Raw genomic sequence first — 25,467 nt, forward strand, 5'->3', positions numbered from 1 at the left:
TTATAAACAGGTAGTTCCTTTCATATCAATGACTAGTAAATTTCTATCCCATACCTACACAAAAGCCCATGTAATGTCCTGTTTCTATCACGCTGGAAAGGAGCTGTGTCTCCTTTCTATGGTTATGCTTTGTGGGTTGCAGCCCACGTGTGTGTTATTGGAGGGGCTTGTGCCAGAGCGCCAGTTCGCACCTAATTAGTAAAGAGTTAAGACATGAATTAGTGGCTCCTGTGTCTCGTTGTATCAGAGTGTCTTAATCATCATTATTGAATGCACTCAAAAATGGTGACAAGGACTTATTGTGAACCTGGTGCATCCCGCTGACATTCACACTGCAGCAAAGATTCCAGCTGCTCCAGAACATCACCTCGCGGAGGAGCCGAGTGCTGTATCAGTGTCAGCTCGCGTTCTGACACAATCTCAGCACGACACTCCATGCAGATCGGAGGGTGACACCTTTACTCCAGCAACAGTTAATTGCTCCGGCACAGAGGAAAAGTAAACGCGCACATCCGCCAAACCAGATGCGCAGCACGTATGATTGCACAGCATGTCCCGTAGGCCTCAGTGAACATGCGCTAGATAGCACCGTCACAGAGGTAAGCATTTCTGAGCACTTTTCAAAGCTCATAAGCATCAAGGCCGTGCAAAGTGCAAGGTATCAGCCAACATCTACCTGCATTCAGCTGCAAGCACCCATTTCAGAGGCAACTTGTACCAAGCAGGCTTTTGTCGGTCCCTGAGGACATCCAGCATGTGGCAACAATCACCATCGGAGCCAAATTACTGCAACCCATCAATGTGACAACTTTAATGCCCTGCACCCTCAAGTAATTTCTGCCATCATGTCGAGTAATGAGTCAGATGGCACTCTACAAAGTCCCAATCCAGCTCCACACCCCGTGCCACCGCGTCCAGAGAGCAGGGTGGCACTGACTCACTACAATTGCAAGCCATGCAACACTTTGATATTTCGGACACCAGCAGTTTGGGTCCCAGATGGGCCAGATGGCTAAAAAAACTACAGATTTATATTGATGCATCTGGAGTTCGAGAAGAACGACGGCTAATGGGAATTGTAATGCATTCACTTGCTCCTGTAGTCAGAGACATTGGGCCTCATTACGAGGTGGGAGGTAATGGATTACCGGCACCGGTGCCGGTAATCCCTTACCTCCCTACTACGAGTTCCCTTTACGGGTCCTTCCTTAACGCCTGTTTTTTGCAGGCATTGAGGACAGGACCCGCAAAGGGACTCTAGAGCTAATAATGGTACCGCAATTTGTGGTACCGTTATTAGCGGCTTCCCCTTTCCCATTGAGCCCTATGGGAGCTCAAATGGGAATGGGGAATGGCCATGGTGAATGGGGAATTACCGGTCCCTCTGACCTCAGAATGGACTAGTAATTGCTCCATTCACCAGGGCAGAGTCGGAAGGGTTTTGGAGGCAGCCATGGAGCTAATAGCTCCATGGCTACCTCCAACCTCGTAATGAGGCCCATTGTGTTTGAGATGCCAGAAAATAACACTGACAGATTTCAAGGCTTCATTGAGTCCCTAAATACCTATTTTTGCACCGTTGAGAAAAGTGGATTACGAGAGACATATCTTTCATACAACCACCCAAGAAAAAAGCGAAAACATGGATAATTTTGTGATGAGATTGAGAAAACGAGTAAAATACTGTGACTTTGACCGATACTCGACGGAAGAAGCACTCAAGTCTCAAGCTATAGCAGGGTGTGAGTCTCCTGATTTCAGGAAAAAACTACTACAAAAAAGCAGAACGCTAGAGGAAATATTACAATTGGCGAAGGCAGATTCTGCACTATCTTTGCAAACCGAGTCTCTGAGCAATACTAAAATTACACAATCCGCTCCATCCACAAATGTGTGTCCCATCCGCACGTTGGGAGACACAGCAGAACAGAAAAAGTGCTACACGTGCGGATACAAATTCCCACACGTTGGGCCATGCCCGTCATAGGGCATCACTGCGACAAATGTGGCGGTGAGAATCACTTACAATCAGTCTGCAGGAACATCAAATTCTTTCAACCAGCGGAAAACTAGCAGGGACTTCAGGAGACAAGACCATCGCTCCAGGCGGGAAAGCCCACAACGCAACCAGTGGCGATCACCCACCGTTATGCAGCGCAGCTCTCATAGCAATCCATTTGAGCCATCATGCAGAGACAGATGGCGCAAAGAGAAAAGAGTTCACTCTGGTCGTTACAGAAGCAGGTAATGCTCGCAATGACTGTCCCCGCGACAAGCCACGACACCGACGAGACTCACATTCCTCTTCATCCAGCAAAGACAGAAAAAGAGGATACGTCCATGCCATAGGGAACAGTATCGCCGCAGAATACAGCCCGCCATTATTGTTGCAGTTAAAAGGACAGAGCCGTGAATTTCTGATCGACAGCGGAGCCATGGTACACGTAATCCATGAGGACACATACAAGTCTCTAGCCAGAAAGAAAGAATTAAGTGAAGTTGACACACAAATTTACCCATACGGGTCAAACAAACCCCTCAAATGCAGAGACATGTTCACAGCCACATGCCAATACAAAGATAAAAGCTTGAAAGTCAAAATCTATGTCGTATAAGGAGAGGTACCAGGAGGGAGCATACTGAGTTTCCGATCAGCCATCCATATGGGTCTCATAGATCTAATGTACCAGATCATGGCTGCATACTCTATCAACCCGAAGGACATGATACAGAAAATGTTTCCAGCGCTGTTTAAAGGACTGGGGAAACTCAAAGACAAACAGATCAAATTGCACATAAATACGCAGATACCACCACTCGCTCAACATTACAGGGTCATTCCCCTCAACATTCAAAGACACGTAGAAAATGAGATTCAGTCCCTGTTAGAACAAGACATAATTGAACACGTATCAGGGCCCATCCCCTGGGTGTCCCCCATCGTGCCTGGCCCAAAAAGGAGAAAAATGCCAGCATATGCATCTGCATGGACATGAGGGCCCCCAACGTAGCAATAGAAAGGGAATGTCATCTCGCACCTAGGATGACGGACATGATGGATTTACTACATGGTGCGAAAATATTCTCAAAGCTGGACTTAAACAAGGGCTATCACCAGCTCGAGCTACATCCGTCCTCCAGATATATCACCACCTTTTCTACACACCTGGGACTTTTCAGGTACAAAAGACTCAGCTTTGGCGTTTCATCAGCAGCCGAAATATACCAAAACGAAATTCATCAGGTCATCAAACATATCCCAAATTGCTTGATTTATAGCGATGATATTTTGATCTTCGGCACCACACAAAAGATACATGATGAGACACTCAGGAGAGTGTGTATGGCCCTCGAAGATGCCCATCTCACGCTCAATCCCAACAAGTGTGAGATCAGTAAGTCGCCCTTAACATTTTTCAGACACATATTTTCAAACAATGGCTTACAACTGGACCCTGAAAAGGTGCAAGCATTGGTGGAGGCTCCCACACCTACTTCAGTGTCCGCAGTACGATCATTTATGGGAATGGCAAGTTACTGTTTGAGATACATACAAGACTTTGAATCAGTGAGCACACCCCTCAGACTACTCACAGGGAAAGATCAGGCATTTCATTGGTCCCATGAAGGCGAAGATGCCTTCCAGGAAATCAAATAACGCATTGCGTCAGCATCCTGCATGGCGTACTATGGCCCGGATCTCGACACAGTACTAATAGTTGACGCTAGTCCCGTCGGACTAGGGGCGATATTAGCTCAATCACGACCTGGTGCGTCACCCGACTCCCTGAGTGTCACGACCCTCGCCCAAAACCCCCTCTGGCAAACCCATTGGCCAGGTGGAGTCAGGACTCGGGCCTCTAGAGCCTGGCATCCTCTTCAAAAGCCCTCATGGGGCCAGTCCTAGCACCTATGGCGCCAGGCTCCTACACTATGAAAAACAATGTGCTTGGGAACTACTTTATTGTATTGTCAGCCAACATAGAGGCATCCACATAGCTTGGTTCCTATGAACCAAGCTATGCGGTCTAGTGTTTTGGGTGTAGTAGCCTAGGGACTACTTTACCTGGACTATTTTGTTGGGGCTATTTAAACCACACCCGAGCAAGACAACACGCTTCGCGTTACTTTGCAGGTTGCAACGTGACACTCACCGTGTCCAGCTATTCCCTCGAACCTCAGAGAAGCAGAACCTGCAAGGAGACAAAAGGAACATCATTAACAGCAGCATCTTACCTGCAGTCTTCATCTTTAAACACTGGCAGCTACTGAGAACAGCTTCCTCGAATCTGCACGCCTCCCGGACAGAACGACTTGAAAGAGGAAGATAGAGGCAACATTAAAGAAAGCAGTACTGTTACACATTGCCGCAAGTGGTCTTTGTGGGCACGGACCCGCTTGTGCGGCACTCTACTTACGAACAGTTCCAAGATGGATACCCGTGGTTCTCCCCATTCTGCTTGTAGCGGTCTAGTTGTTAAACGTGCACTTGACGTACGGCCAACTACATACGTGATCCTTTATCCAGAATCGAAGCGGACAGTGCTTTGCGTCGCTTTTGCCTTTGGCGCTCCGTGAGTTCGCTTCTGAGACCTCCTTCTCACTTCTGCTAGTTAATTCCTCTTGTGCTTACTGTTCCTTCTAACCCTGTTTTGCATCCCCTATTCAGATTCACACTGCAGCATTCTCCCGCTTCTTTCTCAGTCTGCCATCGCTGGCAGACCTATTTGATTCCCGTTCCTGCCAGACTACCATTAGAGTAAGTTCAGATCCGTGAGGGCTCCCCCTTCCTTTCGATTAGGATTCTTACTTGCTGCTTTCCTTCCAGAGTCTCCCGAAGCTTCACTACTCCTCCGATCTCCAGCACTCAACATTATTCCTCCAACTTCGTTCCTTCGTTGGTGAGAGGATTACTTTCTGTTTCCCATTCTCTTCTTTCCCCTTGATCTCTCCTCTAACCTTCTTCTATTTTCTTCCTCTCCCGTGTACCTAGAAGAAGCCTCCTGAGTGACATCCTGGTTCTGCCTTCGGAGACGCTTACTCTTCAAACTTCTTCCCGATCCGCCCGAGTTGAACTCGTCCAGGGTTTTCTTCCCTTAGAGGGTTTCCCTGGGAGTCCTGCTCTCTCCCCTGGGTCATTTTACCCTGGGTGGAGAGGCCAGGGCTCTCGCAGGGGAGCCTTCCCAGCTGCATTGGTCCTCCCATTTGGAGCCATCGATCTGTCAATGTGAGCTGGTTGTAGACATTTGCTGTATAATCTGTGCTACAGCAGCTTTAATTATCTGTATGCTACAGAGAGGTTATAAGTACAGACATTTACAAATTACGAACTGCTCAAAAGGCTTACTTGGCTGGTCGCCTCTCGGCTGGCACCACTCCGGACATTCCACTCGTGCTGAAGAACACCGCGACCTACAAGGAAGGAAAACACAGGTTAGCAAAGGCAAGACTTCGCAGCGCTGCGCATATCGCTTACTTACCGCATCATAGTGCTCTTAATGCGCCATCATTTACCAGCAGGGCTCAACCAAGCCAGTTCGCCGCACTGAAGCTCTGCATACCTAAGGGAGAAAAAAGAGACATTTTAAACAAAGAAAGGCAAGCAGGATAGCAACAAAACTAAAGAACAGCAATAAGACCTACCTGAACAATATCAAACGGGCCGGCGTCAGTGAAATAACTGGACCGCACTCGCCCATGAAAGACAACGCACCGCTGCAAAGAACGCAGGACGGAGAGCATGCCTAATTCTACCACAATGCAGAACCTTCCCCGCAGACCACATCAGGGCAAAGCCTAGAAGCATACCAGCGAGTAACCCAGCTGGGTGGCGTCCCTGTGGATACCAGTTGAGCGTAACACTGAGGGGCATTTTAGCATATGCAAGCCGCAGCCTCTCAGCAACCGAATGTGCCTACTCTTAGACGCTCCTCTGCACATCAGAACACTGCTAGTACCCCCACAACACCTTCCCCGGTTTCCCACACTACTCCCCCCAGGTTTCGAGACTCACGTGATTTGGTTGCCCCACAGGACCGAAAGCTCCGTACCAGGTACAATGTACGTGCCCGGTTGCAGCCCTTCCTGCATTGGCAGTTGCCATGGAGAGCACACAGCAGAAGGGGCGGCAGAACGCTTCCGCATCGAACAGTCGTCCGCTCACATGAATCAGAGTGGCGTTTCCCACGTGATGATGGAGGGCGTCACGTGACTCGGAAGCGCACAGTACATAATGCTTGATGCATGGAGCACTCACCGCTTCTCAGCTGTCTGGACTTTTGCTCTTCTGGTTTACCTTGACTTTGGATCACTCACTTGGACTCCCTCGGATTATCCTTTGTACCTTTGCTTGGAACTGTTGACTCATCGCTGAACCTCGGCCCGTCCCTCACTTGCCTTCGGATCATCCCTTTGAACTTTGTCTGCACTACGCCATTGCCCTTTGAGGGCTCACGCTACGTCTCCAAGCCCTTGGTTAAGGTGGGCTGTCCTGTACCCACGTGTGACTCCGGTCCCCGTTGTTCTGGGGACTACCTCTCATCTGAGTCTCGAACCTCCTTCACTAGGTCTCCTGGGTTTTCCAAACACCGGATAGGTAAGATCATTCAGACCCTGTGATTCTTGTATTCTATTGTATTTGCCTGGTACTTTACCCAGTTCTTTCTGCAGCAGCATCGGTGTTCCTGAGGTTCCGTGAATCCGGGAAGCAACATCTCCCACCTGTGGCTCCAAAGGTCGCACAGCGGGGTTCTTTTAGGTTCCCCTGTGCGTCACTTGGGGACGGAGGTATCAACGGTCTACACGACACTCAAGTCAGAACACCTACTCACAACCTTAAAAGGAAAGCCTGGCAGTTGTGTGGGCATGTGAACACTACCACCTATTCCTGTATGGACGCCCGTTCATCATCATCACTGACCACAGGCCCTCACTACAATCTATGGCAAATCAACAGCTAAGATGTCACCAGGCATCGCAAGGTGGGGTCTCAGGCTGCAAGAATACTCATTCAAAATCATACACGAACTGGGGAAGGACAACAACCCTGCAGACTTCTTGTCCAGGTACCCGCTTCCAGCTCATGATGAACGTCAGTCCGTCAAAGCGAACCAATACATACACTATCTAATAAACAATGCACTCCCCAAATCCATCACGAGTGCTCAACTAGTTGAAGCCCTAAAGGAGGACCACCTACTCCTCAAAATTAAAGAATGCCTGAGATCAGGCCAGTGGCGTGTCAAGACCCCTCACGGACAAACCTTGTCTCCAACTGAAGAGAGAAAGTTCCACACCTTCAGACTCCTTAGAGATACACTGTCCACGTCCCCGGAAGGGCTTCTTCTCAATGAAAACAGAATTGTAATCCCTGCCAGTCTGCAAGAACAAGTGCTGGCACAAGCACACTTGGCACATAGGGGGATTGTATCAACAAAATGACAGCTTCGAACCAAGGTGTGGTTTCCCCAAATGGATGAGAAAGTAGAGCAGCTACTAGGCAAATGCATTGCGTGCAAGGCAGTCGCCCCACGCACTTTTCCACAGCCCCTCAAGACATCTGAAATGCCTGTGCAAGTATGGGACGCAGTGGCTATTGACATGTTTGGTCCGCTGGCCAACGGCAGGTACGTGCTGGTGATCATTGACGAGATGTCCAGATTCCCAGAGGTGCACCTCATTCACTCCACCAGTGCCCAAACGGTAATACCAGCCTTAGACAAGACATTTCCAGACTATGGGATTCGGTCCATAGTGAAATCAGACAATGGTCCACCCTTCAGCGGACATGAATTTGCCATGTTTGCGGATCCTCTTGGTTTTCAACTTTGCAAGATTATATCACTGTGGCCACAGGCCAATGGAACGGTGGAGAGATTCATGGGTAACCTCAAACACACTCTCCAAGTCTGCTAAATTGCCAATGGATCCTTCATGCAAGCCATATGCACTTTATTAAGGGATACAGGAACACACCACACAGCTCAACAGGGGCATGTCCCTCGGCACTAATCTTTGGATGAGTGGTAAGCACCACGCTGCCAAATAACCCTAATGCTTTTCTTCCTGACACCTATGTCGACACAGCAAGGACAAAAGTCAAGGAAAGCAAGACAAGGATGAAAGAATATGCTGATCTACGAAGGAAGGCAAAACCCAGCAATATCTAGATAGGAGACTAGGTGCTGGTAAAACAAACCCAAAACGCCAAAGATGTCCCTGCCTTTAAGCCTAAACCAATGACCGTGACTCACATACAAGGGTCCATGATAACTGTCGGAAGCCCACAAGGCACCATCACACGGAACTCATCATTCTTGAGATCTTTTGAAGGCGACCGTGGTCAGGAAACCGTCAACCCCACTCAAGAAGTATACTCTTCTGAATTGTACTCTGAATACAGAGAAGAGGACAGAGATGCTGATGACAGTGCCAGAGACTACACTGTGAGCAGTGCTCCACCCATACGCAGCCCCTTGCAAAGAGTGGTATGTAAACCCTCAAGGTGGATAGAAGAAATTAACTAACGAACTCCCACATTGCGTGTTAAGGACGTGGGAGATGTAACGTCCTGTTTCGATCATGCTGGCTGCCTCCTTTCTATGGTTATGTTTTGTGGGTTGCAGTCCATGTGCGTGCTATGGGCGGGGCTTCAGCCAGAGCGCCAGTTTGCGCCTGATTGGTAAAGAGTTAAGACATGAATTAGTGGCTCCCGCGTCTCATTGTATCAGCATGTCTTAATCATTATCATTATTGAATGCACTCAACAGCCCAAACCGTTGGCTTTGCCAAATGCTTGTTATTGTAACGTAAGTAGACCTGTCTTCCCCAATTGTAATGGACTGGGACGAGGAGGAGCGACGATAGGGCAATATGATGGCCACTTAACATAGCTTACCTTTTTGTTCTGTAAAGTTACAGGTCAATGGCGTCTGTGGAATGTAGGGTAAGAGCGGAAGTAAATAAGTAATAACACAGCCACTTCTTTGTAGTGAACTTGTCAGCAACGTTCTAGTAAGCAAAGTTGGAAAAAAGTTGACAGTATGATGGGCAATAAGGAGGGTTCTGTAATGCAATTCATAAACCGCCCTGCCTGTGTTCTCTTCACTGGTTGTGAGCCACCTGGGCTAAAATGTAAGTCTGTTTTGGTTTGTAGTCAGTCACATGTATTCACCCTGAAGAGCTGCAATAGTACCACCATTAAATATATTTTTCTTCTTGTGTGTCTGAAGGAGTTTGTCCTCTTTCTATGTCGACGCGTCCTGGACTTTTGGCAGACTTGGTCGCGCGCACGCGCCCAGAGCTAAGCGTTGTGGATTGGTTTGCATTGACGTCATGCTGTTATTTTTACACCGGTGACCTCATCGCTGCCGGTCTCGGTTCTCCTGTCTGAGCGCGCCCCCCCGTTGCTGGCGGTGACAGTTGGCGGCGGGAGGGGGGGTGGAATTTGTGGCTCGGTGTAGGACGGGTACATTAAACACTGTTTTTTGATGGGCGGGGCGAAGTTTCTGGAAAGTAGCTGGAATCGCTGGAAGAAGTAGCTGAAGGGGGCGGGGCACTGGCCCTTAGCAGCCCGAGGGGACAGCGGTGAGTATAAGGTGGAACGTGGGGTGTTATGGATATCTACTAAGTTGGTGGCTTGATTGGTCTGTAACATAAGGTTGTGTTTAGTTTAATTAATGGGAACTGTAGGCATGTGACAATACCTACGGGGCTGAGGTGTGCTGTGCCGAGGTTTGGCTAGTAGAGTAAGGGGAGTTGCATAACTTTATCGCGACCCTTGTTTTACCAGTGTGTTTTTCTATTTTTAGCAAAATCCAAGAACGCTTTCGGATACTCCAAAAACACATACATTACTGCATATTGATTGTTTCATTGTAGATCGGTCGTTTTTAAGCGTACTGATCTGGACCCACGAGATTTCCACATTAGTGTTAGGTGTTGCGGGTAGATATGACCATCACTGGGGGATGATATCAAGTGTGCAGTTGATTCATGGGATCTACCAATGCGGGCGCTGACGGGGAGTGTTAATCGACCTTGGATACTGAGCGCTGAAAGGATCTAGTCTAGGGACACTTCTTTTATGAATTCGTGAGTTCCCTACAGCGGAGTCTCTGGGCGTTATGTTTCGATTGAGGTATGGAGCGCAATAGAGTAACTCGGTTAGTGAATGATCATATTACGTGAGGAGGGATGGGGAGGTATCGGGGCCGGCTTAAGATGTCTGGGCTCGCGAGGATCAATTTCAACGTTTCAGGGCTCCCTGTTTACTACTGGGACAAACGGTCTGAAGCTTACGTTTATAATGGAGCTAAAAGAAAGTAGAGAGGTGTTGAAAGCTGCTGATTATCACTAGACCAGCAGCCACGGGGAGCTGAAACAGTAAAGGTCCTCTGAAAACGTATGTAGCGCCTTGCTGACAAACAAAACCAGAGTAAAAGGCAATGAGGTGATAAGAACATTGCTGGATACTTCAAGAGGTCGAGGTGAAGGCCTGAGGGTACCAGCAAAAGCAGCCTGTTAAGTGCGTGCTGTAAAGTCCACATTTAATTTCCTAATCTAAAGATGTTGCTGTGTCATAACTCTGCTAACATGAGGGCAGCTGCTGGGGCACGGGCCCGGAGGCTTTTAGCCGAAAATATTGAAAGACCCTGGTGCCATTCCTCCTGGCATCTTCAGATCTTCTACACTGATGACTCACAGTTAATAAAGTAAGGGAATGATCATGGATTGCTCTGACAAGTAAGAGAACGTTGTACCCTTTACTTCCCTCCCGCTTTGAACATTGGTGGAGATGAGGTGTTTTAGATACGAATTGCCAGTTGGGCAATATAGAGGTTTGCTAATGAGGTCAATAAGATGATGTTGGTGGAAAAATTTAAACATCAAACTGATACTCGCATGAAGGAATCTATCTAGAAACAATTTAACAATAGCAAAGTGAAGATCACTAAGATGTGTGTAGCTCTGGTGTATTTCCTACTTTCAGGTGTCTGGGGCTGTGGCTACCTGCTGGGGGGCACTACTTAACAAATCCTTCTCTGCATCAGCTGCGAAGAAAAAGCATGTCGGGCAACCTGTAACGGAAGCAAGCATGATTGTGGCAAAACTATTGCATAATATAAAGGAAACTCAGGACCACACCAGGATTTTGGTGCGTGCAAGCCTGACCTTTGCTCGGACTATAAACGAAAGGGAGGAAAGCAGGTCCGCCGTAATGAGGTCGATGTGCAGCTTCGGAAGGAATTCACCCAGTTCTGGAGAGGAGGATGTATACCAATATGAACACCCTAATATAATTAAAAAACGATCACAAAATGACAAATTCATTACATGTACAAAAAGTTAAAAACACATACAAACACCATAATTCCAGTGACACAATAAGAAATATAAAGTGCTGTTGTCACTATACCATATCCTTTATCTTAATAGTCTGCTTACAGTTGCAGATAAAATGGATGGTAGACTCAAAGAATAATCTATACTCTCTTGCTCTGCTCAACATGTTTCTGTTGTAGTATCCTAATAATGAACATTCTCCAGGAGTTTATTATTAGTCACTAATTTCTATCACAAGAATATTGCTCGCCACACCTTTTTTATTTGTATAAATTTCGACCCTTTGAGGGTCATTTTTTTTCTCTCCTGAACACATGCGTTCCCCGAAACTGCAAAAAGACAAACCTAAAAAGTAGCCATTGGTGATATAATTAAATTAAGGGGTGGATAGAGCTGACCCTACCCAGAACCTCTTTGAGCGGTTTAACATTACCTCTCGGAATCAGTTGGGTGGTTCAAGTTCGAGAGCTGCGTGTGAATCGCAGTAGACTTTGAAAGGCTCAGTTTCATCTATGGAGAATACATATTATGTGTATTAGAACCATTATTATTTTTCTCCACGGCATGTTTATCTCTGTGAGACCCGTACAATCGTCCAACGTGGTTGTGCAGAAGTCTCTCTTCTTCCATCAATTGGTCACTTTAATTTTTTGGGGGGTTTTGATTATTTTCCTCTTTTTGTTTTCTGATGGCATCAGTAGTTACCGACCTTGTACAGATTTTGAAACCAGCCTGAGGAGAAAAGATAGGAGCTGTGACGTCTCCCACTTGGGCTGCTTATTTTAGTACTACGGTAATCTACATTGGAGCAGAAGACTCCTTTTTATTTATTTATTTTTTTCGATTGGAGCTGGTGACAACTCACCTACATATATCTATTTGGAGTCTCGTAGGCGGTTTTATTTGGTCTTCTGTATTAGAACGGCTCGCAAGCTACCTGAGTGAAGACTGCAGTATGGGTACCTACAAAAGAAACCCAGATGCAAGCAATTAGTATTGATAAATTTTGTGAAATGCTACGCAGTCTACCATAACTTGGATGCAGAGGAAAAAATGCAAGAGGTGTGGTATAGCAATGAGATTACCTTATACTTGCTACTTTATTTCATGCTGCGATCTGGCAAGAGTCCTATTGATCCTGTGGGGTGAAACGCTCTATGAAGATCAGAGTGTTGGCGCGTAATATGAATAAAACGCATGCACCCGGTTCCCAATAGCCACCGTTTTCGATGTGCAAACCCTGCATTTACGAAACAAGTGGTGTCCTGCAATGGGGCTCATGCCCCTTCCATTTAGGAGGGAGCATGGTTTTGCTATTTCTTTAGAAATTCTGCTCCCACTCACAATATTGCCAATTAGGGTATTTTTTCGATATGCAAATATAGGGTGTTCCACATTTTCTTTTCGAAGACTGGCCAGTGTTTGCATATTTTGAGACTAAAATTGGTGAAAGTGGACACACATACTTGGCTGCTGGCCTCTTAGGGTTGTTTTCCAATAATGATTACAGATGGTTATGATAGGCCCTTCTGGCTGCCTTGTTAACCACTTTTTTGGAGTAACCTCTGTATCTTAATTTTTTGGGATAATATCAACGCCTCATTTTCAGAGGCCTCCTTAGTACTGCTATTTTGAGTCGGGTAAATTGCCCAAAGGAGAGGTTATCCCAGAGGTGTTCGTGATAGCTGGCGTATTCAAGCAACAGGTTTTTAACAGTGGGCTTATGGAAAGGTTTTACCAAAAGTTTGCCATCCTTATGATAAATGGTAATATCTACAAAATTAACCTCCTCAATACTGCGGTTCATAGTACATTTCAAATGGTGTTTTCTTTGTAATCAGCCACTGGCGATCTGAGCCCTCCTACACTATCAAATGGCATCAATATAGCATGTCCATTCTTTTATGTGATCTTTAAAGTGGTTGGTATCTTCATAGATTATACTTTTCTCAAAACTTTCTACATAAAGGTTTGCAGAACTTGGGCTATAGTGGCACCCATAGCGGTGCCCTCTATCTGGTGGTATATCGTGCCTAGAAATTGAAAATAATTGTGGGTCAGAGACAATTCCACACACCCCATTAGGAATCAGTTCGGAACTGGGTCCTGATCAGTCATCTTCCACAGCACCTCTTCAATAACTATTAAAGTAGCCTGTTGTGGGATGCTCGTGTAAAGGGACCCTATATCTAGACCTACAAGTATGTTCTTATTTGTATCAAATGCAAGATTCTCCAACTTCCTGATGGTGGTGCCTTTTAGGAATGATTTCATCGTACTTCAAAAGTAGTAGTCTGCGGATTGGGAGAGGTGTCCCAATATGATTAATATCCGAAACAGTGGGGCGACCCGGGGGTGTTCTGTAGGGTCTTGTGTATCTTAAGGAGACAGTAGAATGTAGCGACTGAGGGATCTTCCTTAAAAAGAAAAGGGGATTCTTGTTTGTTTATCCAGCCTCTTTCTTTAGCTTTTGTGACTTTAAGATCTATACTTTTTTTGAGGGATTCCGTTGGGTCTGTCGTGAGAACTTCACTATTGGTATCTTGAAGCTGTCTTAAGACACTCTTTTTTTTTTTTTTTAAATTTTTTTTTTACATAGTCGGACTTGTTCTGGACGACAATGCCTCCCTTTTAAATTTATTTTAATTATGATCTGATTGTTACTGGCCAGGGATTTGGCTGCCATTTCTTTTTTGATCAAGTTCTGAAAGGCATGTCCTTTCTGAATTTCATCTGCCCTATTTCTTTCAATGACTAAAACTCTTATGCCATTGGAGTTTTTCACCTGTTAAACCTCAAGTTAATAACAATAAACAAGAACACCAAACTCTGTTTTTCCCTGCACTCCCAATATTGAAGTTCTCCCTTTTTACTTTCTACTATAACTTCACATTGATGTAATATCGGGAGGGAAATTGACTTTACCTGTCGTAGAAGTGCCCTGGAGGTGTACTAACGTTCATGAAACCAACACCTGTTTCAGTAACTGTCAGTGTCCACGCCTAGGTTGCGTTTATGGGGTCATTGCACCCCAAAATTTGGACTCGGTAGAGCACCCAGGACTCGACTGAGTAAACCCAGCTCCCAATTGTTCACTTTGACACTGTAACAAATGCTTCCTACAAGTACATCCACACTGAGAATTGTAGCTGTCACCCACCCCTTACTATGAGAGTTTTATATCCTTGTAGACTTCTTATAGGTTTCACATCTTCACCCTCCCAATTTACTAAGAAAATTCAGTTTCTGCAGATGTACATGCATTGCTTAATCTGGTGGCCCGTCAACTTCAGTGCATCATATGATCAGAATAACTATGGTTGCATCTGCATAGTATTGCGTTACCCCCTTGTGTCCAGATCTTGTCATGGGACTTACAAAAGTGTCTAAATCTGGGCCGAGTGGGCAATGCAACACCCAAATGACCCTTCTGAGCCTGCTCCATGTGTAGCTGCAGCCTGCCATCACCACAATGCCATCTGTGAGCATGTAATAGCATGAGCTTACTACTGAAAGTGAGGTCTGCTAATTAAACCCCCTTTCATAATGCTCCTTGCTGAAAAGCATAGTGCAAATGTATAACTCTACTGAGCATTTCTGGCACATCTCTGAAGCTGCCTTGTTGTTTGGCTGTATCCCTTTTGCAATGGCACAGATGTGCTGTGGAAGGTTGCCGAGAGCAGTGCCAGTGGTCCAGATTAATTCAAAACCTTCCACTCATCACTTTCTTGGATATAGCCTTGTAGTTTGGCAACATGATAGTAGAAAGTGACGGATGCATTCCTACCAACAGACTGATGGAGCCCAAAGATCATCACCCAGAGTCTGCTTCAAATCATGGATGTAATTGATCTAAAATGATATGATTGTGTGGTCCTGGCACCTGGTGACAGGTCAAGCTCTAAATGAAAGCCATGTCTGGTTACAACATGGTGGTTTCTGGAAATCCATTATCCTGGCCAGTACATTTTTGGTTTAATTGTATTTTCAACTTAGTTTCTACTAAGTTGAAAATACATCGGCCTGCCAAGGCCTCCTATGTATTCACTTACTGGGACTGAATTTCACCCAAAACTGACCATTTGTGCTTAGCCTTCGCAAAAGTCTTGTTCTTTACTTGGAACGTTTTGTCACCTTCCAGGAAGACAGGAACTGTCCCAGAGGGGCATGGAGAGGTTTGGTGCTTCAAAAGACAGGCCCAGTCAGGCCAAAGGAAATCACGCTATGGTGGTAATTAACATAGCTTCTGTGTAGTGGGTGTATTTTACTCCCTATCTTTTACTCCTAACTTTAAAAATGATAGGGAGTAAAAAAAAAAAAAGTGTCACATTCCCAGTGGGATTATAATAAGCAAGTCAAATTGTTTTTCCCGTAAAACGGAAATGTTTTGTAAGAAAATGTCTTTGCAGCAATTTATTTATGCACATAAAAAGGTATATTTTTACCTCTTTATTCTCCTACATCCCGCCCCCTTTCCTCCATTCTTGTGGGACATTCCGTCCTTTGGGATGGGACCGGAGCACTTTTGTAAAAAATAAATAAATAAATAAATAAATAAAACAAACAATCAAAAAAACTTTTGTCCTTTTTTTTAATTTTTACGCGGGGCCACCACATGGGACCGTAACCCTGCCTTCCTGAGCTCTGCCCCGCGCACTGCCCTTCAGTCCTTTTCTCCGCGCGGTCGGACGCCCTTGCATCACTCAGAATTTCTTCTTTTATTCCCTTGTCCTTCATTCCTGTTCCGGTTATATGGTCATCTTGTCCTTCGTTTATGCTGGAGCGTCTGCGATTGGTGTCCTGTTCTTCCTGCGAATGCCGTTTTGCGAGGGCAGATCCCCACTCTTTGCTTGGAGCGTTTAGGCCCAGAACACCGTTGGGACTCGTGCTTCTATTGCGACTCCCTCTCCATCTGTTCATTCCAGTGTCGGCTTGTCAGTTGGGAGGAGGTTTTCCAGCGCGTTCCTCCACCTCACTTACAGCTCTTCATTGACGAAAAAAGGAAACGTCCGTTAAGTTCTTTCCTTTTTAAGGGCACCCTGGCCACGGGACAACTTTCCGGGGTCTTCCAGGTCCGGGAGGGGCTGAAATAGCTCTACTACCACTAACATCTCTGAGATGTCTCGCAAGGGGCCTAACAGGCGTACCAAAGCTTCCTCCGAGGCCCCTTTCAGGGGGGGCTGCCGAAACAGGTTCTTCTTCCGAGGTTCCCTGTTTATGGGCTTAAGTTCAAGCCCAGTTCCTCTGTGGCTCTTGGTACTGGGGTTTGCACCGAGTTTCGGCTGGAGGCCCCTCCCAAGGTGGCTAACGTACTGGGGTTAACCCTTATGTTCCCCTTCATGGGGCTATTTTGAACACCAGCAGAATTGAGGAACCCCCGTTGAGGGTTCTAGATGTAGGGCATGGCTCTCAGCCTTGCCACGCTCAAGCTCGCGGTGACACCAGTTCTGCTGAGGGGCAAAGAAGGCGGTCACCCACTGTAGGCCTTCCAGTACCTGCTCAGCCGAGGGTCCCCTTCTTGGGGCCAATTGCTGAGTTCACACCCTAGATCTGCTAGTACTGGCACTGCCGAGGTTCCTTGCTTTAAGGCTAAGATGTCGCACAAGACCCCTGACTCCCCTGAGGTGACTATGGCCTCACTTAATCCTGTGACGCAGTTAGTCTCAGGCGTTGACAAATAACCCCCGCGGACCACAGCAGCCATTTTGACTACCTCTTACACCAATGTTTACTACGGCTGGTGCTGACTGGCCTCCTTTTGGGGCTGAGCAGCCTTTTCCACGCTTTGTGGAGAGTAGGAGCCCGTTCTGCCCTCCAATGGATTGGCATGCTCCGGCACCGCTGCCGCATATAGTCTCGCTCCCTCTTGCATCTGCACCTCTAATCTAAGTGGATCCAATTGGTGGGGGTCCATCCTGGCAATCGTCCTCCTTCCGGTCATGGGGGTATGCCCCTTTGAATGGCCTCTGCCCATTCCAGCACCTAGACCTTCGTCCGAAGGTGCGTTTCTTTGGGAAAGTTTCAGATGCTTATGCATTCTGATCCCATGAAGGCGTACTTTAAGGATATTTTTAAGGACATTTATCCTAGGCCGCATGTACTGCATCCGGCAGATCCCACACAGGCCCCGGTGGCAGCATCTCTTCTATCTCTACCTGCGGAACCTCCTCCACCACTTCCTCCTTTTTCCCTGGTAGAAAATGCATTGTGTGCTCTGCCAGACGACACTTAGGCCTTGAGGTGCCTCGTGCCGTGGATCAGTCTTCTGCTCCCGTGTCACTTGACGAGGACCAAGCGGACCAGGTCAGCGATGAGCCGCCCCGCTCTATTGGAGCTTTTCACGACCAGGTGCTGGACATGATGGCACTGCTAGATAGGACCCATCTCCACAGGAGGGGGTACTTTCTGGAGCCTTCACTCTGTTTGGTCTACTTGGGGCTGCGGCCCATCTGTAGACACCTCAGCTCGAGTCACTATGGTCAGGGGAAGACATCTCCCGCCAAGTGTGGCTGCATGCTATGAAGTTCTCGAATGAATTTCAGGACAAGGTGCTTGATCTTCCCTTCGAGGGTAAAGAACTGTTAAACTCTTCTACGTATGAGGAACTAACAAAGACCAAGACTCCACTCAAACAGCCAACTCATTGTCGGTCCTTGCAAAAACACCTGCAAGGGCACCTTATACTTGGAGGTCGGGTCTCAAACAAGGTCTTTCTCTGGGTTCAGAGGTTTTCAAGACCGCTGTGCATGCCGAGCGGATGCCCTACCTGGCTGGCCCCGTCGTAAACAGCAACGGCAAGGTGGCGCCGGTTTTTCTCTCAGTCAGCAGCCTCCTTACCTGGAATGCGTGGTCTCCCTGCCGATAAAACATCAAAATATTTTCCATCAGTCACACGAGACTCTGGTGGGAGGATGAATTTCGTCTCTTCTGTGGGCGTGGCAGACCATCACCGAAGACAGATGGGTTTTGTCAGTCGCTCGGGCGGGCTTTCGCTCCATCCATCACCAACAGTGTGGTCCGTATTCACACAGACAATTCTGTTGCAATGTTTTACATCAACAAACAAGGGGGCACCAAGTCTCCTCTCCTGGTGGACCTTGCCATACAAATTTGGAATTGGGCCATCCAACGCAAGGTCTGGCTCCAAGCTGTATACATCCCGGGCTACATCAATGTAGCTGCAGATTCCCTCAGCCGCCAATCGGCAGCGAGTTACGAGTGGGAAATGAACAACGATGTCCTTGCCAACCTTTTTCAGCAATGGGGCACTGCAGAGGTGGACCTCTTTGCGACATCAAACGGGAAACGTTCTCTTTATGTGCCCAGGCACGGGCTCACTCTTTGGGCGACGCCCTCGAAATCCCATGGGACAACATGAAAGCTTAAGCTTTTCCTCCTTTGCCACTGATTCATCTGTCACTCTGCAAACTCGGGTTGAACGGCACTCTCCTCCTCATGGCCCTTTGGTGGCCAGCCAGATTTTGGTTTTCGGAACGGTAGCACCTTCTTCCCCTGATCAGGTTGCCGCAGATTCCAGGCCTCCTTCACCAGAGCAATCACCAGCTGTTGCACTCCTCCCCACAATTGTTCAGCTTGGCGGCCTGGTGCCCGAGTTCCGATCTTTAGAGCAGTTCAATCTGTCTGAGGACAACATGCGCATTATCCAAGCAGGAAACCTTCCACAAGGGCTCAATACAGGAGCAAATGGCTTAGTTTTTCCATTGGTGTTTGGCCAAAGAGCTTGATCCCAGGCATGCTTCTATTGACACTGTTTTGTCTTTCGTATCTGACCTGGCAGCCTCTGTCATGCATGTCCTGTCACGCAGGACCTATATGTCCGCCATTGTGGCCTACCTGACAGCTGTTATATTTCATTGGCTAATCCAGTCATCAAAAGGCACTTTGCGGGGCTTCTTCATCTCTTCCTACCTATTCGGACTCCTCATCCCAAATGGGATCTGAATGTGTTTCTCACCGCTTTATGCCATAAGACCTTTGGATCCGTGGCCACTGCTGATCTTAACTACCTTTCTTGGAAAGTTGCTTTTCTGATTGCAAAAACACCCTCTAGGCGAGTAAGCAAGCTCTTTCTGTGAAACATCAGTTTCTCACTTTCCACAAGGACAAGGTTGTGCTTCACACTCATCCTTCCTTCCTTCCAAAGGTGGTTACTGATTTCCATTTTGAACCAATCTTCTATCTCCTTACCAGTCTTCTTCCCGAACCCGGACTCTGATGCCAACAGAGTTCTGGACGTCAGGTGAGCCCTGAAGTTGAAGCTCCTCACAACTCTTCGTTACATTCGGGGACCTGAAAGGGAAACCGGCCTGATAGGCATCCATCTCCTGCTGGATAGCCTCATGTATTTCTGAAGCCTATAACATTCAGGGCCTCTAACCCCCAAAGGGTATCCAGGCACACCTGGTCTGTGGAAAAGCGGCTGCTGTTGCCTTCCAGAAGTATGTCCCTTGGGAGTCCATCGCCAAGGCGGCTACATGGACCTCCCCATCAGCTTTTTTGCAAACATTACTCTTTAGACCTGAGCTCCCGGGCTGATGTGCAATTTGGCCAGGCAGTTAGGGTTTTTCCATCCACCCGTAATACCTATGGTCAGTGCTTGGAAATCTCCCACAAGTATGGAGGAAAGGGGACAGGACGTAGGAGTATGACCTTACTCCTAGTCCATAGTCCCCTTTCCTCCATACGTCCGCCGTCTGCTCTAATAAGTATCCTATATTGTTGCTAAATGGTCTCAGACCTGGTGATAGAAAAGGAATGAAGGGCAATCTGCGGGGCGGAGCTCAGGTAGGTGGGGTTACAGTCACGTGCGGTCGCCCCGTGTAAAAATAAAAGGACTTATTCATTATTATTTTTTTTAATGCTTTTTTACAAAAGTGGTCCGGGCCCGTCCTGAAGGACGGAATGTCCCACAACTATGGAGGAATGGGGACTATGGGGTATGTAGGTAATCACTATGGTGAGTAACCTTGTCAGATCAGGCAGTAATAACAGTAGAGCTGCTTTCTGTGACACTAAGTTTACTACTGGGCCAAACCTATTCATGGAGTTGTGTGGAAGAAAGCATTGAGAAATGTTTGAATGTGTCAGTTTCCCATTTTTGTTGTGGGTATTTATACTCCCTATTTTAATTATTTAGGAGTATTTGCCTATTTTCTAGGGAGTAAAAGTCCAGCAGGACTTCAGCACTGTTTTGCAGCACCAAAAAACGTTGTCCTTTTTTAAATGTTTACATGAAGGCCAGTACGTGAGCGGCTTTAGCCCAGACGTAACCATTTAGTCCTTTTCGATCGCCATGGTCGGTAGACTTTTTTTTTTAGAGGGAACGGCAGGCGTAGGAAGGAAAGGCGACTCTGAACTAAGAGTACATTGTCACTAGGGCGAGTGACTTTTTTTACTTCTACGTCCCGCCTTTTTCCTCCTTACGTATGGTACATTTCGAAGGGATTGTGTCCTCCGATGTATTCCTTATCTTGATAGATCATCTCCAGCTTGCTGGCCTCGGAAAAATTTTTGTTCAGTATAGAGCGTTGCGCGTCTATGTCCCTCGAGCCGATGTCCCTCGACAGCCTCCGTATCAGCGCCGACATCATCATGCGTATAAATAGACTTGCGCAGCGTCCGTTGCTCAGTTCCGTTTTTCTGCACTTTGTGGGCCTCGGAATCGCGTTGCTCAGTTCGTTAGTCAGATATATTCTTCATCATTCCTCGAAAATACCAACTCTTACTCGATGGCTTCCTCCTCCGAACCAACGACTCCACGGTCCGGCTTCAAAAAATGTCGACACTGTGGAAAGAAAATGTCGTTGACCGATCCTCACAGGATCTGTTTGTGGTGCCTGGGATCGGAGCACCAATGTTCGGAGAGCGAGAACTGCATGTCCATGACGGCGAAAGCCTTGAAGGAGGGTAGGGGGAAGCTTGAGAGAGGTAAGACAGTTAAAACTCCTTCAAACGTTTCCTCGGCAGAGTCGAGACATTCGTCTCCTCGCCGACACAGGAAACATTCTCGTTCTAGGTCTCGAAGCAGTCCCCCCCCCACTCTTCGAGATCCAAGCATTCAAGTAAGAGACGTCGAAGATCCCTTTCCTCGTCGTCGTCTTCTGTTTCTCCGGAAAGAGTCACCTGCCCCACAAAACATAGCTCTCAGGCTGTGTGGGAGGAATTCCGTAAAAGGATGCTTAGCGTCTTCGAGAAAGTGGCCTCGACCCCCCCCCCCCCCCCTCGAAGACAGCTGAGGGTGATACCCTGGGTGAAAGACCCGAAAAATCGAAATGCCGCGAGTCGTTGTACCCGGCGAAAGAAACTACTCGAGCGTCACGAACCCTCGAAGAAAAAAGGCACCGTGCCATCGACGCCATCGCCGAGAGTCCCTTCGACGCATAAATCTGCGTCATCGATACCATTATCGAAGGGCTCATCGACGCATAGGTCGATCGAATCGACGCCGAAAAAGTAAAAACCTAGAGCCGTCACCACCTCACAGCCAATAGGTCATACCCAGGGCCTCTAACACGACTTCGAGAATGTCATCGACCACCTCGAGTAGGATTCCGATCCTCTCGAGTTCTTCGAGGCCTCTTCCAATCTTCTCGACGCCTTTTTCGATGTTTTCAAAGCCTTTAAAGTCCATGTCGACGACGTCAATGTTTTCTCAACCAATTATGACATATTTAGCCCCCTCTGCTCTGGAAATGGGATTTAAGCCATTTCCAAGGTCTGATCATTTAAGACCTTTGTCTTCAATTTATGAGGAAGGGAAGGATTCAGATCAAGAAAGACCCTTTGGGTTGCAGAGATCTGCAACACCTGAACCAGAGGAATTTACCTCTGAGGAAAATAGGTTAAAGGATCTTCGAGAATCCTTACATGAGGCAAGTGGGTTAGATACTTCCCCAGAAATAGAATTTGCCAAACCAGACCCAGGGGAACATGCCGAGACCCCTTACAGAATTTTAATGGCAAGAAGTATAGAATTCATGGGTTGGTCAACACCTTCACCTGCATTCCAACAGGATGACCTTACAGACATTTTAGTTAAAGGCCCACAGGAGGATCCTGTGGTTCCATTTCACGCTGCATTACAAAGAAAAATATTGGCTAACTGGGAAACTCCTGAAGTTATCAGCCAAATATAGGGTATCTACTACTGACCCTGAATTTTTGTCTAAACCTCCAACTCCAGAGTCTGGTTGTTCAAGCAGCAACTGCATCAGACAGTAGATCGGCATACCCTACTGTTCCACAGGACAGGGATGACAAAAGATACGACTATGGCTAAGAAAGTCTTTTCTGCATGTAGCATGGCGTTGAAATCTATTAACGCTACTTGTACGCTCGCAAGGTTCAGCCATACACTTTGGGAGTGTGCTTCATCAGCAGCTGACTGCCTCCCAGAGGGAGAAGAAAGGGAAGCGTTTCTAAACATCATTAAGGATGGTAAAGACGCAATGTGTGAATCCCTTCAAACTGGCATTGATTCTGCTGACGGTATCAGTAGGGCCATGGCGGCAAGTACTACAACCCGCAGATTTGTGTGGTTGTGAAAGTCTGGGTTTGCTTCAGATGTACAAGCCAGCATTTTAAATATGCCCTTTGACGGCTCTTCTTTGTTTGGTAAGAAGGCGAATGACAGCCTAGAAAAGTTACAGACATCCAAAGCAGCAGCAAAATCCCTGGGGGCTGCAATCTGTCAAACGCCATATCGCACAGAAAGTTCCAGATCCGCTCCGCTTGCTGGAAATTGTAGACCTGCTGGAGAAAGGTGCCATAGAACCGGTACCTGTAGCGGAGAGGAACAAGGGCTGGGACTCCACCTACTTCCTAATACCGAAGAAGGACGGAGGACTGAGACCTATCTCGGACTTACAAGAATTGAACAAGTTCCTCAGGAAGGACAAGTTCAAGATGGTAACTCTCTTTCAGATCCTTCGGGTCCTCCAGCTCCAGGACTGGCTGGTATCTCTGGACCTTCAGGATGCTTATTTCATGTGCCAATCCATCTCAAACACAGGAAATGTCTGAGGTTCGTAATTGGCGGCTCTCATTATCAATTTCGAGTTCTGCCATTTGGGCTGACCTCCGCCCCGGGGATCTTCACCAAGCTAATGTCGGTAGTGGCTGCAAGTCTAAGGAGGGAAGGGATTCACGTCTACCCGTACCTGGACGAATGGCTGATCAGAGCTGTATCTCCGGAACAATATCAGATCCAGCTAGATTATGTCTGCCACTTCCTTCACAAACCCGGCTTCTCCCTCAATTTAAAGAAGTCACAGATATACCATCACAGAGACGCCAGTTCATTGGAGTGGTCCTGGACACTTCCCTGGGAAAAGCCTTGCCAACAGAGGTGAGGGCTCAAGATATTCTGCAGATGGTCACCAAGTTTCAAAATGCCCAACGTCTCCCAGCCTTTGACTTTTTGAGGTTGCTAGGCCTCATGGCATCCTGCATCTTCCTTGTGCCAGAGGCTCGCCTGAGAATGAGATCTCTTCAGTGGGCACTAAGAACTCAGTGGTCGCAATTCTCAGGGAGAATGACAGATTATCTTCAGGTTCCGGACAAGGTGGCTCGAGACCTTCAGTGGTGGGCCTGTCAGGAGAACATTTTGAAAGGAGAACTGTTTTGACAACCATGGCCGGAGATAACAGCCACAGATGCCTCACTCACGGGGTGGGGAACCTATGCCAACGACTTGACCATCAGCGGTCGTTGGTCTCCATCGGAGTCCAGACTACATATCGACCTGTTAGAGCTGAGAGCAATCAGACTAGCGCTGAAGGCTTTTCTGCCATCTGTACAGGGGAAAAATGTCCTGATAATGTCGGACAACACAGTGACCATACACTACCTCAACAAAAGAGGAGGCGTAGGATCACTGCCTCTGTGCAGAGAGGCGATGCAGCTCTGGTTTTGGGCAATCCAAGAAGGAATCTCTCTATCGGCAGTTCACTTAGCCAGAGAGAAAAACTTGACGGCGGACGCTCTGAACAGGCAGAGTACAGTCTCCCACGAGTGGGAACTAGCTCAGGAAGTCCTTCAAGAGATCTTCGCCCTTTGGGGAACCCCTCAAGTGGATCTGTTCACCGCCACCAGCATCAACAGGAAGTGTGATCAGTTTTGTTCAAGGGAATTTCCCCCGAGAGGAGCTCTAGGGGACGCGTTCGTAGTGGACTGGGAGTTTCCACTTCTGTACGCGTTTCCTCCAGTCCCTGTTATTCCTCAAATGATCAGGAGGTTGAGAAGATTCCGGAAAACCATGATCCTAATTGCCCCGGATTGGGCCAGGAGAACGTGGTACCCAGACCTTCTAGATATGTCCATCTACCCTCCAATCCGTCTTCCACTCAAAGAGAATCTTCTCTCGCAGAAGGGAGGTCAGGTTCTCCATCCAGACATCAGAACCCTCAACCTTCACGCTTGGCTTCTGAAAGGTTTAGATACAAGGATTGGGACCTCCCAGATGACGTCATGGAGATGTTGCTTTCTGCAAGAAGGCCAGCAGCAAAGACTTTATACCGCTGCCGTTGGAACACATTTTGCAGCTGGTGTAGAGAAAAGAATATCGACCCCTTTTCATGTGGTACACCAACGGTGTTATCTTTTCGACTCTATTTGGCAAATTCGAGCCTTCAGGTTGGCTCTATCAAGGGATATCTCGCAGCGCTATCGATCTTCAAGCGCACTGCAGAGGAGCCATCGTATTTCAAGTTACCCTTAGTAGTACAATTTCTGAAGGGATTAACTAATGTCTATCCTCCAAGACCATTCCAAGTTCCCTTATGGGACTTAAATTTAGTCTTAAATTTCCTGATGGGTACTCCTTTTGAACCACTCTACTCTTGTTTGCTAAGGTTTCTCACCCTTAAAACTGTCTTATTAGTGGCATTGACATCTGCTAGGAGGGTGAGCGAATTACAAGCTCTATCTTGTAAACCCCCTCATACAATTTTTCATAAAGACAAAGTTGTCCTACAAGTGAAGCCTAATTTCCTCCCAAAGGTGGCTTCCTAAATTCCACATCACTCAGAAGATTACCTTTACCTTCATTTTATCCCCCTCCCCATCCGGGGAAAGAGGAAGAAAGGCTACATAGGCTGGACCAAA

At 47.2% G+C, this 25,467-nt stretch overlaps 1 protein-coding gene across 2 annotated transcripts in view; it reads left to right on the forward strand.

Annotated features, from left to right (window-relative positions):
* The first annotated feature begins 9,303 nt into the window (after positions 1 to 9,303).
* DUSP16 (dual specificity phosphatase 16) overlaps positions 9,304 to 25,467 on the forward strand; it is a 707,767-nt gene continuing 691,603 nt past the window's right edge. The window contains exon 1 of one of the 2 annotated variants that reach the window (XM_069628708.1): positions 9,304 to 9,585. The gene's annotated coding sequence lies outside the window, so the exon portion shown is untranslated. The remainder of the gene's footprint in view (positions 9,586 to 25,467) is intronic. The other variant, XM_069628709.1, reaches the window with a different exon arrangement.

The sequence above is a fragment of the Ambystoma mexicanum genome, chromosome 12, assembly GCF_040938575.1.
Source record: "Ambystoma mexicanum isolate Mex_15411 chromosome 12, UKY_AmexF1_1, whole genome shotgun sequence".
In the NCBI taxonomy this organism is placed as follows: Eukaryota; Metazoa; Chordata; class Amphibia; order Caudata; family Ambystomatidae; genus Ambystoma; species Ambystoma mexicanum.